Here is a 7,621-nt window from a genome sequence, read left to right on the forward strand (position 1 = left end):
CTTCAAAGTTTCTCCTAAAGTCAAATGCGGCTGGAGTCCTACTCTGCTTCCCCACTCCTTTGAGTGGATTCCAAAGCCACTTCCCTTCGCCCAAGTCACATAAAAGTAGCTTTTTTTTTTTTTAAGGTTTTATTTATTTATTTGAGAGAGAGAGAGGCAGAGGGAGAAGCAGGCTCCCCGCTGAGCAGGGGCCCGACACAGGGCTCCATCCCAGGACCCTGGGATCATGACCTGAGCCAAAGACAGAAGCTTAACTGACTGAGCCACCCAGGCGCCCCAAGAGCAGCTTTTTATTCCTGAGAACTACAAGCTGCTACCCCAGTCTGGCATGCTCTCCATCGCGTCCCCTTCTTCACTTCCTCCAAGGCCCTGTTGCTTTCCTCACTGATGGCATCACCCTCTACTGCCTTCCCTATGCTCAGAACATTGGTTGGTTACTTCTTTCCTCTATTATATCACCAAGATTGTCATTAGCTGCTGTACTGTATTAAGTTTTTCATGGGTGTGAATCCCATTGAACTCAAAAGTTACACAGTTCTTGAGCTTAGGGAAGAGATGGGGTGATGAATCTGAAGACCATTCCAGTGCAGGAAATCTTAGAGAATGAAGGCATGAGAGTAGGACTTTGAAGTCAGACTGCCTGAGTTTAGATGCACACTCTGCCTGGGTCAAGTTGCTTCACTCATCTGTGCTCCAGTCTCCTCTTCTGTAAAATGGGCATACTAGTGCTGCCTACCTTAGGGGACAGAGAATTCATGTAAAGTGCCTGGCACATTGTAATTCCTCAAAAATGTCAGCTGCTCTTCTATTATTCCCACTTTCCAGGCACTGAGTGGGTCATTTTCATCCACGATCTCATCAGTTCATCCTAAGAATTTGATAGGGTGTTGTAGCAAACACTGTCTGTCGTCTACACCGCAGCCGGCTCCTGCTTCCTCCTTGCCTGCAAAGTCCTGCTATTGTTCAGGTTTGTCTTCCTACCACCCTGTCCTTGGGGAAGGTGAGTCGGCCCTCAGCCCCGGGGAGAAGAAACCAGTCTTGGCATCCGTCACCAGTGATTGGTTCAGAGGTGGTCATGTGACCCTGTCCAAGCCCGAGAGGCCCCAGTAGAGCTTGGCTGGGCGGGGTGGGAGGTGGGAGAAGTTTTCCTCGTTGATGAAAGAGAGGTACATGGAAAGAGACATCCCTCTTCCTTACTCTGGACCTTGTGGTGTCTGGATGTTTCTAGAATTGCCTGGAATTTCTAGAGCTGTACCGGAAGCCAGTAGAGAGGGAGGAGGCCAGGCCCCGGCTCCTGGCATATCTGCAGGCTTGCTGTTCCATGAGCTGACCCTTCCCCTGGTTATCAAAGCACTCAGGTCATGCTTCTTGGGTAACTGATGCCCAAAGAAAGCATCCTAACCAATATACTGAAGTATTTGGCTCCCTGTGTCCCGGATGAGGAAATGGAACTTCAGAGAGATTTGCAGTATTTGCTCCCAGTCAGGCAGACAGCACGTGGCCAGGCAGAGCGGTGCTCCTAGGTGCGCTGTGGGCCTCCAGTGCCCGGCACGTCCCGGGAACAAATGCTGGTTGTTCACTGAGCAGGCAGCATGTCGGGAGACTCGTGATGCTTACCAATCTGTGTTGCCCTCGGGTGGTCCAGGGGTTCTGTGACACTGAGCACGGTAACACGCCGCCCTGCTGCAGTTTTCATGACTTTCCAACCCAGGATGCATGCTGAGTCTCCTGAGTTCTCCTGAAAGCAAGAAGATCAATGATCTAAAGTGGATTCTCATTTCTAGGACGTACTGCAACACACTCAGCTCTGTCATAAGTCATGCCTGCTCTTTATCTCAACGACAGACTTTGGTTTGGTAGTTGCCACTTCTTGATGTCATCCTTTTTTTTTTTTTTTTTTTTAAAGAACAAGATTCATGCTGTAAGTGCCTAAGAAGAGGCTCGTTTCCTTCTCTGCAGCAGTTGCGCAGAACTGATCTCCAACATTCATCTCCACCCTAAGAAAGTCCTCTTCCCCGGGATCTGGAAGGAGAGCTTGGGGTGAGGTATGTAAGAACAAGGTCCAATCCTGGTGGGAGGGGAATGTCTCAAACTGCTCTTACCCAAGGAGCCCTGCCCTGTCTTAATAGATGCTGCCTGACTTTTGTCAGGGGATGGGATATGAAAGCACACCTTTAATCCTACTTGAAAGCCAACCAAGGGAAAAGTCACCAACAAGGACATAGCTCAGAGTCACAGGGGCATGATTGGGTGCCCCTTTATGTCCCTACCTCGTACAGTCTGTGCCAGCCAAGCTCAGTCCTCCTCACTGAACCTGCACCTGGGCAGAACTTCAAGGTCAGTGACCTTGACTCATGTGGCCAAATGAAGGAGTTTAAGCCAGTGGGCTCAGAATGTAGCGGGATCATTGCCTCTCAGTATTAACCATGATAGCCAAATTAATTGTTCAACCCTTCTCTTATCTTAAGAAATAATTGTAGGAGAGGAGCCAATAATCATAAGAGGGACAGTTATTACTCACTGAGCACTTATTATATACCAGGCTTTCTTTAGGCTCTTTGCATGCATTCTTATTTGAATTCACACAACCTGTGTTACTTAAACTGTCACAGCTTGTATTAATTAGTATACCTCTCACAACAACAGTAGGAGAGATACTGTAATTATACATGAGAAAACTAAGGCACAGAGAGGTTAAGTGACTTCCCCAGAGTTTCAAATCTCAGAAGTGGCAAAGTCAGAATTTATTTTTTTTTATTTTTATTTTTTTTAAAGATTTTATTTATTTATTTATTTGAGAGAGAGAGAGCAGGAGAGGGGGGAGGGTCTGAGGGAGAAGCAGACTCCCTGCCGAGCAGGGAGCCCGATGCGGGACTCGATCCCGGGACTCCAGGATCATGACCTGAGCCAAAGGCAGTCGCTTAACCAACTGAGCCACCCAGGTGCCCCAGAATTTATTTTTTTAAAAGATTCATTTATTTATTAGAGAGAGAGAGTGCGCACACAGGTGGGAGGGGCAGGGAGAGGGAGAGAGAATCTCAAGCAGACTCCCTGCTGTGTGCAGAGCTTGCTGCGGGGCTTGATCTCACAACCAGGAGATCAGGACCTGAGCCAAAACCAATGGTCAGATGCTTAACCGACTGCACAACCCAGGTGCCCCATGGCAAAGTCAAAATTTATATCTTGGTATTCTAACCTACCATTACATTGACATGGATGGAACTGGAGGGTATTATGCTAAGTGAAATAAGTCAATCAGAGAAAGACAGTTATTATATGGTTTCACTCATATGTGGAATATAAGAAATAGCACAGAGGATCATAAGGGAAGGGAGGGAAAACTGAATGGGAAGAAAGCAGAGAGGGAGACAAACCATGAGAGAATCTGGACTCCGGGAAACAAACTGAGGGTTGTGGAAAGGGAGGGGGGGAGGGGATGGGGTAACTGGGTGACGGGCATTAAGAAGGACATGTGATGTGATGACACTGGGTGTGATATGCAACTAATGAATTATTGAACACTACACCAAAAACTAATGATGTACTCTATGTCGGCTAATTGAATTTGAATAAATAAAAAAAAATCTTGGTATTCTAGGTCCAGAATCCAGCTCTAATCACCACTCCCTAGTGCCTTAATAGCCAAAATAGTTCACAGGAAGGAACAGATGGTTTGAAAACGATAAACAGATGGTGAACAGCAAAACACTTTTATCAAGCTAGTTTCATTTCTCCACCTTAACTGTGCCTGAGAGGCAGCAGGGCATGGTTGGGAAAGACTGTATGGTGGGTTAGGATTCTGCTCTGGCTGGTTTTTAAGGCCCACAGAGAAAATAAGCAACACGCTCCCCTCTTTTTGATGTTTGATGTTTGAACTAAACTTTCGAGTACATACAAATCACCAACGGATTCAGCACGTTTAGGAGTGGAGAATGGGAATCTGCATTTCTAACAAGCTTTCCAGGTCGTTCTAATGCAGTTAAGTCTTTGGGCCATGATTGGAATCCAGCTGATTCTTTGGGCTCCTTTCTGTTCACCACCAGGCTCCTTGTGGTGGCGGTGGTGGTGTTTCTGGTCTGCTTTTGTCTGTGGGGAGGAGTAGAGGCCAGGGAGGAAATCAGGCGTGGGAGTTGGGCAGCGGTGGACCACTCACAGCTCACTGCTTCTGACCCTTTTTTCTCAGGTAAAAGTAGAATTAAAGAGCTCAAAACTCGGGGGCAAGGAATGGAGTAGCTGCCCAGCTAATGTCAGTGCCTAACCCCGATCATTATAGCCATGTTCTGGTTTGAATTAATAATATTGCAGAGAAAAGTTGGAATTTTAAAGAGACCCCAATTCTATTCTTCTTTAGGTTTCTTATCTGTTTTCTTCCTTCCTCTCTCTCTCCCTCCCTCTCCCCTCCCTCCCTCCCTTCCTTCCTTCCTTCCTTCCTTCTTTATTGTGGTAACATGACATTGTAAGGGCCAAGGGCAGGCCATCCCAAAATGGTCACTGTGGCATGTAGATTATTCTGAGCTGAAGGCAATCAAGACCCTGCAGCTCAAGAGAAATTTTGGCCCTCCCTTAACAGCATAAAAACATCTAAATTGGATGTCTTTCCCAGAATCATGATTATTACCACAGATCAATTTTATCTGAGTGACCCATCTGTATGGCCAGACAACACCTAATTACCAAACATCTGCTCTTCTCATTGCCCTGTGAACTGCAGTCCCCTCTGCTGATGCCCCAGACCCCTCCCCGCTTCTCCTCAGTTCAGGATGACATATATGCCTTATTTGGCCTCACTGTCTTTGGAATTTCCATGTCTTTGTGGATTCCCCACACATACACTATTAAATTTGATTTTCTCTTGTGAATCTGTCTCATGTTAATTTAATTCTTACTCCAGCTAGAAGGACCTTGAAGGGGACAGGACATTCTTGCTCCCCAACAAGATCTACCCTCTTAACAAAACAAAATTTTTAAAATCTACAGTATGATATTGTTATTTATAGACAATGCTGTACAGCCCATCTCCAGAACTTACTCATTTTGTGTAACTGAAACTTTATACCTATTGAATGGCAACCCCCTATTTTCCCTCCCCCCAGCCCCTGGCAACCAGCATTTTACTCTCAGTTTCTATGAGTTTGACTATTTTAAAGACTTCTTTTAAGTGGAATCATGAAGTATTTGTCCTTCCAAATATTGGCTTACTTTGCTTTGCATAGAGTCCTCCAGGTTCATCAGAATTGTCACATATGGCCGGATTTCCTTCTAAGGCTGAATAATATCCCGCTGCTTATGGCACTGATTTCTTGGATATGATACCAAAAGCACAAGCCACAAAAGCAAAAATAGACAAGTGAGACTCCATCAGCTAAAGAATCCCCAATTCTCAAATCACTTAAATGATGTAAGTTAGACCTCTCTCCTGCTCTCTGCACTTCTGCTTTGTCCACCCCTCTCTTTAAGAAGATTTTGTCCAAGCTCTCCTCGTGTCGGGCTAACATACATGAGGTGTTCTCGCCGACACACCCCTCCCATCCTTTCTTCGGCCAGATGCTGCGGGTTGGTATTTTCCTGCCAGCCCTGGTGCAACCCCAGCGAGCCAGGCAGTCTTTACCCAGGAATTAAACGTGGCTGGTGAGGTCCTAGTCCCCCTTGCAAGGAACCGTTTAAATCTTCATTTACTTACTTTTAAAGCTGAGTCCTTTGGAGAAGCAGCGTGATCTGGCATCTAGTCTAATTTTAGGGTCACGGCTGAGAACAGAGGAGTGAGAAAGGATTTTATTGTTAGCTATCAAATTGTGGACTCCTGTTAGAGAGTAATTGTTTGAAAAGTACAAGCATGACACTCCCACACACACATAGAATGAACACATGTCAAAGATGTTATTTAACTCACTGATACTGAGAGAACTAGGAAGATATTACAACTACTTCAAAGGCAAAGCCAAAGATGGTCATTTATATGGGCAACCAGAAATGTTGATTTTCACTTGCTCCTGGAAGCAAAGACAACCTGTACCACAGGGTGGAAATCAATCGTAATTTCATGGGACCAAATTCGTTTGCTTTTTCACAGACAGAAACCATTTGCATCAAATTTCAGGTCTCCACAAGTGAAAAAGTAGAGTTGCACAATCATTGAAGACCAAGAAAGCCACAGACCTCTAATGAATCTGACCACCCTGGAAGGGTCCTTCAGACAATATGTAGCATTCCACTGAAAGGAGACACGATCATCTTGCCCATTTCAAAGTTTTTTTCACATTTTTTTTTCCTGACCCGACTGCGTGCTTCAATCTGCAGGGGGGCTAGATGTCCTCTGTCTGAGATCATGACAGGAAATACTTCACAGCACTACTGTCCCCTCTGGGAACATTGTAATGTAGCTGAGAAACCAGTTCAAATGAGCATTAGGTTCTCCTCAAAACTGGCTTGCTCCGCCTTCCTGCCCCCTGCCGCTGCTGGAGCATTCTGACTGGGTCTGGCCAGACCTCGTGCCAGACCTCGTGCCAATGGCGGGGACCCCACGGGACTGCTCTCTTGCCTTTCTCCCCCACCCAGTAAGTGCGTTCTCCAGGAGTCATGTGAAGAGGAGAATGCTTGCTCGATGTATCCTTACTTATCCTGAGGGTTCAAGGAACAGAAAGAAAGCAAAGGGAGACAATGTTTAGAACTCAAGTTTTCTGATTACTAACTTGCCCCCAAGTTTTAGAAGAAGAATAACACTAGTGGGACTGCCAGAGGGCAAACCTGGTGTGTGTGTGCGTGTGTGTGTGTGTGTGCATGTGTTGACAAGACTGTCTCCTTGACCAAAACTTTAGTCAGGTTCTTCTCAACTAGGCCTCCCCCTCGGCCCTCAGCCTGTCTTGGGCCTGTCAGCCAGTTTAGCAAGAATCCCCCTAGCCTTGATGTCTCCTCTTAGTAATGTTCCATCCACTGACCCCTCACTCCGCTCCTTGTTGTATGTCCTTGTTGTATCTGGAGTTGAGCCCTGCCAACCCTGCCCCGCCGGTCCCGCCACCGCAATATTCCTATTGCAATAGGCTGGAATAAGCCAGAATTACTTTTTCTTTAACAGTGTGTGTGTGTGAGAGAGAGAGAGAGAGAAAGAGAAGGAGAGAGAGAGAGAGAGAACCTTTCCCAGAGGGAGTAACACCTTGCAGTGAGGACACCAGGACAGAGTCTGGGAGGGAAAAAGTAACACTAGCTCTCCCATTCACTGTACTGGCTGTACAGGGGATTTACCTTTCTCTTCCTCGGTTTTCCAATCTGTAAAATGGGTATAATAGTAACTATCTCATAGCATTGTTCTGTGAGTATATTAACATGGATTATATTTATACAATGTAAACATTAACATTTATAAAGCACCTGTGTGCATTTCACACGTGTTTGATTTTATTATTTAAATAACTTTATTATTTAAAGGTGTTGTTCTTTTTTTTTTTTTTTAAAGATTTTATTTATTTATTTGACAGAGAGAGAGACACAGCGAGAGAGGGAACACAAGCAGGGGAGCGGGAGAGGGAGAAGCAGGCTTCCCGCAGAGCAGGGAGCTCGATGTGGGGCTCGATCCCAGGACCCCGGGATCATGACCTGAGCCGAAGGCAGACACTTAACGACTAAG

The sequence above is a fragment of the Neomonachus schauinslandi genome, chromosome 9, assembly GCF_002201575.2.
Source record: "Neomonachus schauinslandi chromosome 9, ASM220157v2, whole genome shotgun sequence".
In the NCBI taxonomy this organism is placed as follows: Eukaryota; Metazoa; Chordata; class Mammalia; order Carnivora; family Phocidae; genus Neomonachus; species Neomonachus schauinslandi.